Here is a 14,765-nt window from a genome sequence, read left to right on the forward strand (position 1 = left end):
TAGGTCACTTAACCTGTGGTTATCAGTTAATTGACTTGTGAAAGAAAGGAACCACATTGGTTTATCTCTAATATTCCTTTAAATTAAAAAGTTTATGACCCCTAAGGACTGATAGAGAAACTAGGTGAACAACAAAAGAGGTGATTAAAATACCAGGGTTAGGAGGTGACAAGAAGGCCCAGGAGGGTGGGATGCAGGTTCAATGAAAGTAAAGCTAGAGGAGGAACTCATGACATTCAGGCTCAGTGTCTCAGTCTTTCCTGGCTTGGAATTTTTTCTACATCCCCCCCCCTCCAAGAAAAGATTAATTTGTCTTTTCTGTAACAGATAGTATAGATATTGTGAATTTAAAAGGCTATTTTTGACACACACAAAAATAAAAATTTTTCTGCTTTTAAGCAGAAAATAACACAAGACTATTTTATGCTTCCCTGTGCCTATCATACCCATTGTACTTTGGAGCAGCTAACTAGGTTGCTTGTATATGCTGTTACAGAACTGGTTAATCCATAATTCTGCAGGTTCTTAGAGCTTCTAAGTTACCTTATTGACAAGCCTGAAGAAAGTAGGTGGAACTGATTAGCACTCAGTATTATAAAATAAGAAGAATTAAATAAAGCAGCTTCAATATTAAACTCAGACCCCTATGAAGATATTCCCTTAAGTTATGGTTATTTTAAAATGATGGACAGACTAAACCAAAACTCATAATCGTATTATAGTCTCCTTACCCACCTAATAAGCTTTAGAGTCTGAGATCTTGCCATCTTTCTCTAGTCTTTTCGGTGTATAGCTTATAAATTCTTTACTTTTTCCACTAAATACTTTGTTATTTAAAATAGCATAAGCAATGGAACATGAGTATATACATATTGATGTATTTTGACTATAATAATACCCTTGGCCTGTGGGGAACTTCATATTAATAATAATTTCAGAAAAATGCTTTTTAAGAAACAAGCTTCAGGCTTAGCTCTAATGAGGCATTTGAAAAGAAGGGTTTGGGTATGTTTGTGTGCATAATGAAACTATTGAACGCTTTGGGACTTTATGAACTGTGGTGTACTAATAAATGATCTTTCTATTTCAGTGTTCCAGCAGACATCTTTGTACTCCCATATACCCTTGCAAAATGCCTTTAGCTCACATACCCTTTTAAATATTTCTGTCTCCTGACATTTGCTCTTGGAGGTGGGGGTGCAATAGGGTGAATCTGATGGAGAAAGGAAAAAAAGCAGACAAACTTGGTGGCTTAGAATAATAAGCCTATTTTCAGCTGAGCTGTGTGGTTCATATGAATTAATTAACCCCTTATAAGCATTTGCCTGACAATCCTAATTCTCATTCAGTTTGATGAGTTTTATAATTATCATTTAACTAAATAGCACTAAAAACTGTTTATATCCTACCATTAAGGATGTTTTATAGAATTTTCTTCCTATAAATCATCTGAAGTTGTTTACTATTTGCAGTAGTCTCATTTTTTTTCTGTTTTGTGCTCGAGTGACTACTTTCCTGTTTAAAAAAGTATTTTCATGAAGCTAATTATAGAATATGCTCTATAGTTTAGCTAGCCTTATAAGGGTAAAGGACCTCAGCTAACAACATTTTCACATTTTAATTGGAAGAATGCAGGCTTAAACTATTATCTCTCATGTTAAACAAAATGAATCCAATGATGCTAAATTGATATAGAAAGATTAATTACTCATTCTTAAGACCTGTGCTATTTAATTCCTGGTGATAAGATGATGATAAAGCACTTTTATCCAGAACAACAGAAAAAAGGATAATACATTGACAATGCTGGAAAACCATTTTGAGAGCACTAGAAAAATACGTTTGCAATGGGAACATCTGGAACACCCTCTACCTGTAGAAATAATTGCTTTTAAGTTTTATACTAAAAGTTAAGGTAATATTAATAAACATTTAATTTAATTAGGCCTCTTCTGATTGCAATGAACAAAAGTCTAGTTAAATCAAGTGTTTATTGAAGAGATACTGAGAGGCTGAAGGGACTTCAGGGCAAGACTAGGCCTAGGACCCTGGAAATGGGATCTGTGTTCTCCATTCAAGATTGCCAGGTGTTCATGGCCTGAAGGCTAATGCTTGAGGAAACACTTTACCTATCTTGGACTAACTGGCCCTGTTTCCTTTGTTTGGCTCCCAATTGCATATGTTTATGAGAAGAATGTTACTTGTTATTTTTTGGTTTTTTGTTTGCTGCAGACAAAATGGCTGTCCTTTAGGTCATGTTCCTCATCTGGCTCAACCAGCTATTACTGTTTGTGTTATAGGTAGCTAATTTTCACAGCCCTGTGAGATAAGGTGAGTAATATTGCATACTCCATTTTAGAAAGGAGAAAATTGAGCTAAGAATAATTAAGTAACATTTCCCAGATTATTCTATAGCTTCCTTTGCACCAGCACATCCTGTTGACAGGTGCTAGTCTTTGACCTATCCCAATATGAATGACTTGGAGTAAATTGTTTAACCTCTCTGTATATCTAGCCATTCCATGAGCAGTTTTAAAGTGATTTTTCTAATCTTTAAATGAGCAAAAGAAGGGAGGAATAAAAGCACAGTAACATATTATTGTAGGGCTCGTGTGATACAGGGAATAGAAATCTACTCAAGTGTGTAGGGAGATTCAATTCAAATTGAGTGAAGAAAGATTTACTCAAGTATATGAGAGGCAACCCTTTGGACAAGAAAGGACAAGAAACATTAGCCAGACCATAGAGTGCCTTGAACTAGAACCAAAATTGAAAACTCAGAAATGTAAGTTGCTTTTTTTGGTCCTTCTGTCATCTCACTCATTACTGTCTCTTCTTTTTTGTCCATGAGTTGCCTGGGTTTTGACATGACTGTCACAGCTGTAATGCAATCAGACCCTTATGTCAGGTACCCACGTTATCGAGATATTGGTCTCTATGAGTTCATATTCTTGTGACAGAGTCTGACTGGCCTAGTCTAGTCCACAAATTTGTTCTCCCTGCGTCAGGTTTCCACCTGAATTAGTCAACAAAGGCACATCAAACATAGGACTATTACCCCTTTCAAGGATGGTAAAAAAAAATGGAACCCCTAAAAGAGTTATAAGATTGGGGGTTTTGCTCAGTGGCATAAGCAACTGCCTGGCAAGCTTGAGGTTGTGAGTTCAGTACCCAATATCAAAAAGAAAAAAGTATGAGAATGACAGATAAACTTATGTTTTCTATACCCATACACATTGTGTATTTCTCCAAAGATTATTATTTTGGCTTCATGGATAATATTTTAAGCACATTAGTGTATGCCAAATACTGTGTTAGAACAATATTAGGTGCTCCAAGGCCTCTATTTTCTAATCTGTGTAACGAATTTCCTACTTTGTTTTAGAATTCTCATACTTGCATATATGCATTTACCTGTACTTTCCTGAATATACTCTATTGTTTGTAGTACCAAACCAACCAGAATTTATTGAAAGATGTGTTGTATAGTACCTTGAATTTGACCTAGAGAAGAGATTGAGTACAGTATCAATCATTTCTTCAGTATTACATCTGGTATTTAACCGAATATTAGTACCTCACAGTTGATTACCAAGTTGATTTATCCTATTTTGCTTTGAAATACTTGTCTGCTTTTTAAAAAATCAGATCTGTCTAAAGTCAAAAATTTACTCTCATTGAAACTAAAAAGAATATGAGGCCAACTCTAAAGATATCTGTCTTAGTTACTTTTTCTCTCTTTGTTGAGACAAAATACTTGATGCACAAAATGAAGGAAGGGAAGGTTTATTTAGCTTACAGTTTGTGGAATTTTCAGTCCATACTCAGCTGGCTCCAAGGCAGGGTGTCTAGCTGAGGAGCAACCATTCATGGCATAGCAAATATCAAGAGCAAAAAGGGCAAAAAGGGAAAGCATGCCTTAGTCCCTCCATTATACTGTATATCAGCTACTGACTCCTGGGCAAGTATAGCACTCACATCACCAATCCCAGCACTAGACAATGAACCAGTCACAAACACTATACTCAGCCAACCCCATGACTGCGTGACAAAACATAGCAATATCCCAAAGAAATGCTTCATAAAAGTGTTAAAATCATTGCTTAATTATTTAACACCCAAAAAACTACATTGAAGGGGACAGATCTTATTTACTAGCCATGTATGTTGTTTAAAAAATTTGTTGAAATTATATACAGTAGCTAAATGATTTAAAAGGCTGCAAGATACAAATGCCCAGGTAAATGTATAGTCAACCAGTTAAAAGACCTAAAAATGTGAGGTGTGATGGTACATGTGTGTAATCCCAGCACTCAGGAGGCTGAGGCAGGTGGATGGCTACAAAGTGGGCCTCTTAGAGTTCCTTGCCCTCATACTGTAGATTCAATCCTTTACTCTTATGCCATGAACCAAGAGCTGCAAAGAAAGTGTACTTTTACCTTTCCTTTGTCTGCGTTTTGGTCTATCTCTTCACTTTCTCTGTGGGTTCCAATATTCCCTTTGGATCCTTCCTGGGTCCTGAGGATTTACCTCCCTCCTTTTCTTCCCCAAGTTGTATTTTCAGTGTTTAGATTCCAAATCTCAAAGCAGTTGATTTGTTACTATTACTGCTCTTCCATCTTCCCAGAAGTTTAAAAGTCTATATAAGCAATAGAATTTGATGAACATACTCTTTATCTCAAATTTAAAGTAGTAAATATTTTACTTAATTTGAGAATATGAGATTTGCTGAGTCAATCATAGAAAGTAGTTTCAGAAGTTTAAAATGTTAGCTATAGCTTCCATGTACCAAGCTACTAAACTACTGTGATCCTCATTTATTTCCAAAGTAAGTCACTTGCTATTACTAGAAAACTAGTCATCTATACTGATTTCTTTTGTTGGTGTTACGCGAAGATTTGAAATAGATGTGTAAATATATAAAGATCTTTCCCTCTTTCTAATATCTGCTTTCCATACTTTTCCTGTAGAACTATGCTTTAAAACTTAAAATATACAATGTAGAGGCAAATTCTAACTGCAAAGCAGGATTTCCTTTTGAACAGGGCTTATTTTTTTTGGTGTTAATTACAATCCTGACTCATTTTTATCTGCCTTATCCCTGTTATATTTTGTAATCTCGCCTTAATGGCTAAAGAAGAAACAAAAAATTCAAGTAACCATAAAATAAACAGTATATTTTTTAAAAAAAAATCTTTAAAATAACTCAATGAGAGAATAAGGACAAAATTTGCATATATATTTGTTTGCATATACAGTTTTCATGTGGCACAATTTGCCACTTTGGAAAATCATAGCAGAGACCCTGTATTTCCCATGAAGATGTGCAATTAAATGTTTACTCTACACTTGGAAGAATGTGATTTTTACTGATTTGTGGAGGGACCTTAAAAGGTAAAAAATCTGTTTGATAATATTCCTTTTGACATTGGCCTGGAATAAATGCTGTTAGTGGCATTTGGAGGTCATACTACTATATTCAGATCACTGGGGCTTAGGGTTAGTGCTTTTGGTAAAACTTACTTTCTCCTCATCAGGCAGTATGTACAGGCTCCAGGCTAAATGTTCATTAGGTTAATTTGTAAGAACTGTCAATTAAACTAGCTGTCAGGGAAATATGCTTTTTAAAAAACAGAAACATGATTTTTTCACTTTGAATCATTCCACATTGTATCCCTACTGCCATTATGTTCTCAACATCAGAGATACTTGTTGGAGAGTAGAACAATAGGCCATTATAATGATATGAATATCAGATTGGTCTCTATCTCTTATGAGCGTAGCTACTGCATCCCATCCTAGGATAACTAGGATAAAATGACTATCAGAGTACACAAGTCTGTAAGAAGATAGGAACCTGTGTCATACTAGTCAGCCTTTTTTCACAGTGACAGAAACATAGGAGGTGTTTAGACATTTGTTGATCATAGCTGAACACCAGAAGAAACCATGATGCAGCTCTAGCATATATGTGTATTTTATCACCCCAACTCACATCTTTCTCAGAGTAACAAAATTTGGCAAAATAATTTCTGATACCATTTCATATTTCATATTTTATTTATTCAGCAAGCCTATCTTAAGTTTGATTTTGGTCTATCTATTGATTGAGGATAAATAAAATACTTCAAAGAATTTTGAGAAGTAAATAATATTATTTGTACAATAAGATTTGGATATACACAATTAGGTATTATATGAACATTTTAACACTAACACTTTAGTTAATATTAACTATTTAGAAGATTGTGATACTAAGTATATTCATGTGACATGTCACTAAATCAAAATGCAAGTAATCTGTTGTTCATACCTGCTTTAATTGAAAAAGTCTGAGAAGTGGCACAATTTTCCTCATTAAATATGTAAGAATCCTTGATTAGGTGACCAAAATAAATAATTTAATTATGATGCCATTAAGTTGACAATGATGTACAGGCTGTAATTATTAGCATCAATAGAATGTGAATATACAATAAAATTATACAGATTTAACTCTACCACCAGATTAAGTTACAGTTTGCTTATGAACTTATATTCACTTCTAATAGTTTGAGTCAATTACTCCTTTATAAAACAATACCCTTCCCACAGTGGAGAAGTAGAAAATCTGTGCTGTTAAACATCAGTTGATTTTATTTTCAGGTCACATCCATTAAAACAAACATCATGAAAAGGTCACTGGCCAAAATCGTGATTCCCTGGCTGACACCTGAGAGAAAAATAAACCTATGTTTAATGGAGTAGACTGTCTAAATCCCTGTTTTGTGAAGAGTACGCATTCATGAATATGTATTCATCCCTGAATTCAATAGATTTTAGTAGCGAAGGACATCCATATCATGGAAAATAGCATGTACTCATTAACTTATTTGTTTCTAAAGACACACAAGAATGCAGCTTGAGCTGGAGTGTTGGCAAAAATCAATTTATTCTTTTATATGTGACACATTCATCATGACTTTATGATAACCAATGAAATATAATATTATCGGTACTCTAATTTGTTGAAATTTTTATTTCAAGTTATTTAGTATTGTAGGGGCACAGAATAATATTTTCACAGTTCAGAGGATTTTTGTATTCTTTCCTGCACTAGTACATTTTTCCTGTGCAGTGAAAGGTAATCAAATATCAGCTACAGAAGTGACCTTAGTGCAGTTTTAAAGTGGATTGTAATCGTACAACACAAATTTTTTAAGATAATCAAATGGCAAGAGTTTTTAGAAACTTATACTTCACCAAATCTCCTGTCTTTCTGCCTAAGGCTTTTTGGTAAAATGTATGCTTTATGCCCTTTAATATTGATTTCATGATAGCTAACCAAATATATACTTGAGAAGAAAATGCAGACTTGGGAAGAAAACAAATGCATTCTACAAAGTATATTTCTAGCTTCTTTTCACTTGAAACTAGAGTCCTACTATGTGGACAGAAAATTCTGCAGAGCACTAATAAGGATACAAATGACATCATAGACCCGATCCTTATCCTTTGACTTTTTAAAATGTATACTAATCATTATATTTATGCAAAGACAAAAACTATAAGGGAAACCATGTTTTTGCCATATATATTCCACATAAGCATGTGATATATAATTTCCTGATATTTAAATAAAATCAACATCTTTAAGAACCTCACTAATATGAAACATCCAGAAATATAATACAGTAATTGCAAATAACTGCCATAGTATTTCCTTTTTCCTACCTTTGGATATATGAAGTTTTGTATTCTGGTCATTTAAGCTTTCCTTTGTAGGGTCGCAATCCTTCAGAGAATTGTTATTTTTTTTTAACCTATTGATATTCTACTAGTAGGATATTTTAGGATTCTATGAATTGTGTATGTGGAAGTATAAACTTGTTTTTATTATTAATCCATTCAGAAATTATCTATTAGGAGGTAGCACTATAATATGTTCATTTAGTAAATCAGGATAGAATATTTGGAGATACATTGTGAAAATTTCCAGCTTATTTTAAAAAACCATGCAACATCCTCAGCTCCAAAGTTTGCAAAATAGACTATAAATAGAACTGCAGGAAACCTCCCAGACCATGAGACTGGATATGCTTGTTCTAGCTTAGAAAGGCTTCAAAATTTATTATTTACTAAAGAAATCTCATTTTAATACTATACAGAAAAGCATGAATGAATATTATTAGCAAGTGACAATATCATTATTTCAGCATTTCAAGGGTGTAGGAATGAACTTGGAAATGAACTGAGAAATGAGAGAGAATATTTAACTATTGTAGAAGATAGAGGCAGTTAGGAAAATTATATTTTCCCCTAGTTTTTCTTACCAGTGATTTGCCCTCTCCACAAGAACTCTGCCTTTGAAGGAGTGACTGAAACTAGAAGCTGAAAGTAGAGAATGCAGATTGAGGAAGAAGTGGAGGTTCAAGAAATGCCTCTTCTAGTAGAGCTGGTTGAAATCACTGACACTCTCCCCACAATAACCATGGAAGAAAGGTTATTCACACAAGTCTGTGCCCTCTTTTGTATACTTACTTTCTTTGCCTGGGACTTTTACCCTGAAAATTATAGCTTTGTCCCACCTGTTCAAGTTCAAAACAGTTGAGTTGGATCTTAAAACAAGGAAAGAATAAAGCTATTTAACATTCAACATCTACTGTTTTCTGTGTTTGAACTATGACACTTAAGTGTCACAGGAACACTAACTCATTGAGCTTTACAACATTCTGAACATTAGGTTTTCTTTTCTCAAGTTTATACATGAGGGAACGGAAGACTAGAGAAGTTAAATAGCATGACCAAGTTCACAAGTAGTGAATGACTTAAACAGAATCTGTCTACCGGTTTACGTAATTCCAAATCACTTGCTATTTCCTCATAGTGGTGCCTTCTCCATAAGTGCCTCTTGTTCTTTGTTTGTGTGTTTCCTTGTTTGTTTTGTGGAGGTGTTCTTGTTGTTGTTTTTTGGCACTGGGGATCAAACTCATGATCTAGTGCTTGCCAGACAGGTGCTTATGCCTCTGAGCTATATCCCCAGTAGGTGCTTTTCCTTGAGGGCTCATACAAAATGTTCATGAAATTTCTCAGATTTTCCTTAGTCATATTGCCAGGAACACATGTAGTTGACATTTTAATTCTTATCTTAAATATGACTAGTGACATCAAACATTTTTATACAATGATTAATTGATGGCAGTATTCACTGGAATACTTATAAGAGTTTTCAAATCATAAAGTTGAAAAATCATGGTGTACAATAGGCATTATTGATCCTGAACTATCTCATGCAGGTAAATGTAAATCCTAGTTTTAAAGATCTCTGGTGAAAATAACACTTCAGGCTTTTCCACAGTAATTTACCTTATTGCTGAAAAGATTACAGATAGCTGTGTACATTGTTAGGAACAATGACTTAACAGTTCCAGTGAATCAAAGCAGTAAAATAATACCTTCTAAAGTTATAATCATCAAAGTGTCTTAGAAATTACTTATATAGAAATTTCACATGATTTTGTCTCTTCTCTAAGAAAAGCAGTTATATTTGAATATTTAAACGATCAAGCATTATTTTGCATTCATATTCCTTTTAAGATTTAAAAGACAGATCTCTACCTTAAGTGTAGATTAATGGAATATTGAAAATTGACAAAATTTTAAAAATTATCAATTCTTTTCAGAGACCTTTACTTTTCAGTAAAACTCTCCAATCCTATATATCATTCTGTATTATAATTGTCTGCGTTTTTATCCTTCTAACAAGATTGAGCAATAGTAGAGCAGGCATTGTATATTACTCATTAAAGCCTCTGTAGTGTTTAGCATAATTCTTGACATGAAGTGATCAAGAATTATCTGTTGAGTTAATTAATTTTTCCCAATTGATTCAGCATAGACAGGCTTTTCACCTACTTTTCCACAAAAGCAACCTGATAATTCACATTTCTCTATCTTGGTGCATATTCTTTCTTTCACCCGAAGGACTCTTTATGTACTTTCTCCACTTTTATAAATCCAGTTATTTCTTCTGTGCACAATTATTTGCTACATGAATTCTGTACTGATTATTATAGCTATGCTATGCTCTTCAAACCCAGAGTGTTTTAGGTACTGTGGGCTGTCCCATTGCTATGTGCTGTTTTATATTACTTGCCAGTCTTATTGATTCTGTTCTTGTTTTCTCAATCATTATGAAAATTGACTATGGATTTGATATCATTTTCTTTCCCATTCATAATGTCCTAAACACAGACTAGACAGGAGATATCAAACCAGCCTCTGGGCCAAATCTAGCCCAAACTAATGTTTTACATTTTTATATAGTTGAAAAATAGTTAAAAGAGGAACAATATTGTGTGACATGCAACACAACTTTTCATAAATAGGAGTTTGGGGGACATAGCCACATGTATTCATGTACATATTTTCTGTGGCAGAATTGAGTAATTGAGAGGTGCCTTATAGCTTGTGAAGCCTAAAATATTTATTGCGTATCCTTTTAGAAACAATGTTTGTGGACTGCTGTAGTAGACCATCAGTAAATGCTTTTTGTTTAGATAATTCATCTTATGACTATTCCTTATGAAATAAGATATTCTGAAAACACTCCAATGATATTGTTTTATCTAAATAAAGAAAAATAATAATAAATGCAACCACTAGAGCACAGGTTATTCTTATTTTTAAGTTGGTAAAGTATAAAAATTTTCTTTTTCTCATTCACTGGTAAATCGACTTACAGTGCCCTTAGCAGTTTTCTTTCTTTGCAACATACACAAAAACGTATGGTACAGCCAAATGATACCTTGAATCTCCTCTATATATAAACTTGCTTTATTAGAAATGAGAAATATGATTTGTGAAAATGCAGTCATCTTGTTCCCCAACAGCTCCCTGATTCTCCCTGGTTCTCAGAACATGCTCCTGTCTTCCACTTTTGGTTTATCTAGTTATTTTAGTTAAATATCGGATAATTAAAGTTCACAGAGTTTAAACCCAATAGGCTTGATTTAGTGATAGAAATCTGTGGTTTGTCAGCTATTCGTGGCATAATCCTGGCTGCAACCTTATCTGACAGGTAATAAGCCTAGCAACTCTGAGGATGAAAACCACAGCATCTCATCTTTTCAGGCATGGCTTTCTACTTCTCTTCTGAAGCATAATTTATAGTTGCCCTACAGAAAAAAAAAGGTAGAGATAAATAAGAGGTTAAGTTCCTCTTACTTTGGCATAATTAATTCATTTAATATGTAGTTATCAGTGAATAGGCTTAAAAGGTATATGAGTATATTACAGATGGGGAGAAATCTCCCAAATATAGCTGACTTGATTGATTTAAATCAATACTCATTGATTCCCTATACTCGTTGAATTTGTAAAGTATGTAAATGTATTCTCACTATCAAAAGTTGGCCCTGAGTCTTTAATTTCTGCAGCAGACAAGGCTTGCTCTATTCTATACTTCATTTCAGAGCAGTAGTGCTAATGACACCTTGAGCAGTTGCGATAATGAGGCAAAGTATTCTTTTTTATTCATATTTAGCTACTTAGACTCATCTGAAATAGGGATCATCTGTAGGTATTATAGAGTGAATAAAAGCATGGGCACTTTTATGAATATGTTTCCTTAAGCATGCTTAGAATGAGCCATCAATCAGTTATTTCAGAGAATGACTTGTTTTCAGTGCTGTATAGGTAGTATGCTATCTTAAAATGCAAGTTCAGACCTTATTCACCGTGTTAGCTAAATAAAAACAGTTGGCAAGATGCATCTCTAAGTCAGTGGGGGAAATATTGTGGTATTTTTCAAATTAATAACAAAATAGTATTAGTATGGTAAATCTAAAATAGTATTAGTATTTTAAACCTAAAGAGAACATGACCCATGTTTTTAAATATAGGGAATATTGTACGTATCATCAGGAAAACATTAGAAATAGTCCTCTGTGCATCATATTATAAGTAAACTTTAGCTCAACTCAGCTTTTATTGTTAAAAACCAACACATAAATATTTGAGACAAATTTCCTATTTAGGCTTTTCATTCCAAATGAAATTTCTGTATTTTATCATTAATTTGAGTTGTTTATAAATAAATTATGTCACATTAACATAAAGATTAAAAATGTCATGTCCAAATATTGGTTACAGTCATGAAATACATATTCATAATTAACTATGTTTTTGATTGCTGACATTATAACTTCTTTGCATATGGAATCAAGAGGAATAACAGTTTCACATATTAATGGTAGAAAGTGTACATTTGCACTTAACCTACTTCTCTAGCCAACAATTTGCAAAATGAATTAGCAAAATTCAGCTTAGACTTGTGTTGGCAAAACAACAAAGATATAAGCATAAATTGAAAGTCCTTTGTGCCATCCCTATGCATAGTCCATGCCTGAATCTTACCTAACCATATGAAATTATATGTTTTCTAGGTCTGAGAACTGAAATTCAATCAATATTTAAGGGCTTAAAAGTGCTTTTATGTAGAACCTGGAGTATGCGATATACTACAAAAAAACTTGAGCCGTCAAATTATTTTTTCACTTGAATAAGTAATATTACCTTTAAATATATTTTCAGATTAAATATCCAATTTTGTTAGAAACAAAAACTATACAAGTAAACCAGCTCTACAGTGTTTAGGAAATGAATCAAATAATTACCAAATTAAAGTATTTTTAGACTTACGCTACCATGCAAAATTGAATTCCCTATAAATTTATTATTGAAACTTTATGTCTATTTGTGTGTGTGTCTGAACACTGATGAAGTGTGGTAACGATTATACAGTTTAGATTTAATAAGTAGGTAATAAGTATTTTTCCAATTACAGGGCTTCATGAAGTTTATAATAAAAAAATATAGAGCTTCTTTTCTCAGTTGTATCACAAATGACAGAAACTCAGCTCTCTAGGTATAGAAGTCAGTGCTAAGTAGAAGAGTGACTTGTCTAGGTAGTTATTCATGTGTGAGGTTTTCCAAAGTTAGCTTATGCTGTAACTTTCTTATAAGGGTGAATCATTTCATGAGAATAAATTTTTTAGTATTGTCACAAATGTGTAAGATCCCTAGGAAGCATTATGTGCATACACTTAACACATTTCATTCTTGGTTCTTATTACTTGTAAAGCCAAAAATTCTATTCCACAGTTAGACACTCATGGAAATGGAATTATAATGCATTATTTGTCAAATTGTATTATTTTTCAAGAAACCAAAGAAAGTATGACATTCTTCTATGTCCCTGAACCTCTGATTATGTAAATTTGTTTATGTTAATCTATATTTGGCTGCTCTGCAGCTCTATTTTCAAGCTGATCATGCAGAAGTTTGTGTTAATTCATATCTAAACATAGAGCTAGACTTGAAATCACCTAATTTGAAATTGCAATCCTTAGAGTCAGCTCTGAGAAATGTAATTATATAAAGAATATTTTGAATGAAATGTTGAATAAATCAGTAGAAACCTAGGTAAATTTTCAATGTACCCCAAAATAATACATTTATAAAGTTGTGTTTTTTCTTTAATTTTAAATCTTCTACATTTTATAAACAAGAAGTTTAGCATTAGTTCCACTAATTTAGAGAAACTACTCAGTTGATGACAATTAATGCTGCTTGAAAAATAGAAAGACATGTATATTCTTGGATTTTTCCTGTGATGTCTTGTTATTTTATCCAGTTTTTTATTGTTTTATTAAATCTTTTTTTTTCCTGTTTTCTGGTACCAGAGATCGAAATCACGACCACCTGCTTGCAAGGCAGGTGCTTTTGCCGCTGAGCTAAATCCGCAGCCCCTGTCTTATTAAATCTTTAGTTATGAAAGAAAGAATGCAATTATATCACATTATTCTTTAAGTCTGATGGTTGTTTTTAATTGCATTGCTAGTGGTCCTTTTTTTAAAATAGTCCTTTTTAATCTATTGAACATTTTCTGTTAAAGAAGAAAGAAGAGCTTTGACTTGCAAACTGACTTTTAAGCTATTTCAGGCATTGTTTGTACTTAAAGTAAAGTACCTCCTTTTTTTCCCCTTTCAAAATCAGTAATACTATGTATTTCCTTTTTTAAAAAATTTTAAAATTTATTTTAAGGAGGATAAAACAGAATAAAACCAATCAAAAAAATCAGTGTAAGAGATACAAGCCTAAAAACATTACAAAAACAACATTAGGCAACCATAATGCCTTTTGATGTCTTCAAAATAGCTGCAGATAACTTTGGACATGGTAAAAATCAAACAAAACAGAATAAAATAAAATAGAAACAAAAACAAGAAAATCAATGCAATAAAGGACTTCAAAATAAGCCAATAATAAATCCAAAATATCTATCATAATATATCTTCCTGTCTTTGAAATACCTGCTCCAGCCATCGGATTTGACATAAACAAAAAAATAAAATAAAACCCAGCCCAACAAAACAATGGAAAAAATATACAACTCATAAAACAAGACTATAGGGAATCAACTGTGGCTGTAACACTCAGAAGGAGATCCTCCCTAGATATCATACTGTATACCACTATCCTCTGAACCTATGATCAGACCACTGGCCCTATACCTGCAATGTTAGTAAAACACCAAAGCAACACAGGCATTCAATTGCATTTCACCTTGATAGCTATCATCACAGCCTATGTTTCTCCAGATAAGCCAATCCCTTATAGCTGGGGGAGGAGGGGTGGAGACAAAGATACTGTAGGATGATGCTTCTTATTTGCCAGCTGGTGTTCCTGAAGGAGCTGGGATCTGACTGTTCAGTCCTACAGGG

At 33.2% G+C, this 14,765-nt stretch overlaps 1 protein-coding gene across 5 annotated transcripts in view; it reads left to right on the forward strand.

Annotated features, from left to right (window-relative positions):
- The window catches only part of Diaph2 (diaphanous related formin 2), an 875,814-nt gene that overhangs the window by 727,213 nt on the left and 133,836 nt on the right, over positions 1-14,765 (forward strand). The window contains exon 27 of one of the 5 annotated variants that reach the window (XM_063245546.1): positions 1-14,765. This exon is cut by the window's left edge and continues 27,736 nt beyond it; it is cut by the window's right edge and continues 95,395 nt beyond it. The exons of the other annotated variants lie outside the window; for them this stretch is intronic. The gene's annotated coding sequence lies outside the window, so the exon portion shown is untranslated. 5 annotated transcript variants of the gene reach the window in all.

Source organism: Cavia porcellus, unplaced genomic scaffold (assembly GCF_034190915.1).
Source record: "Cavia porcellus strain 051 isolate PalLab524CR breed Dunkin Hartley unplaced genomic scaffold, mCavPor4.1 scaffold_3, whole genome shotgun sequence".
NCBI classification, from domain to species: Eukaryota; Metazoa; Chordata; class Mammalia; order Rodentia; family Caviidae; genus Cavia; species Cavia porcellus.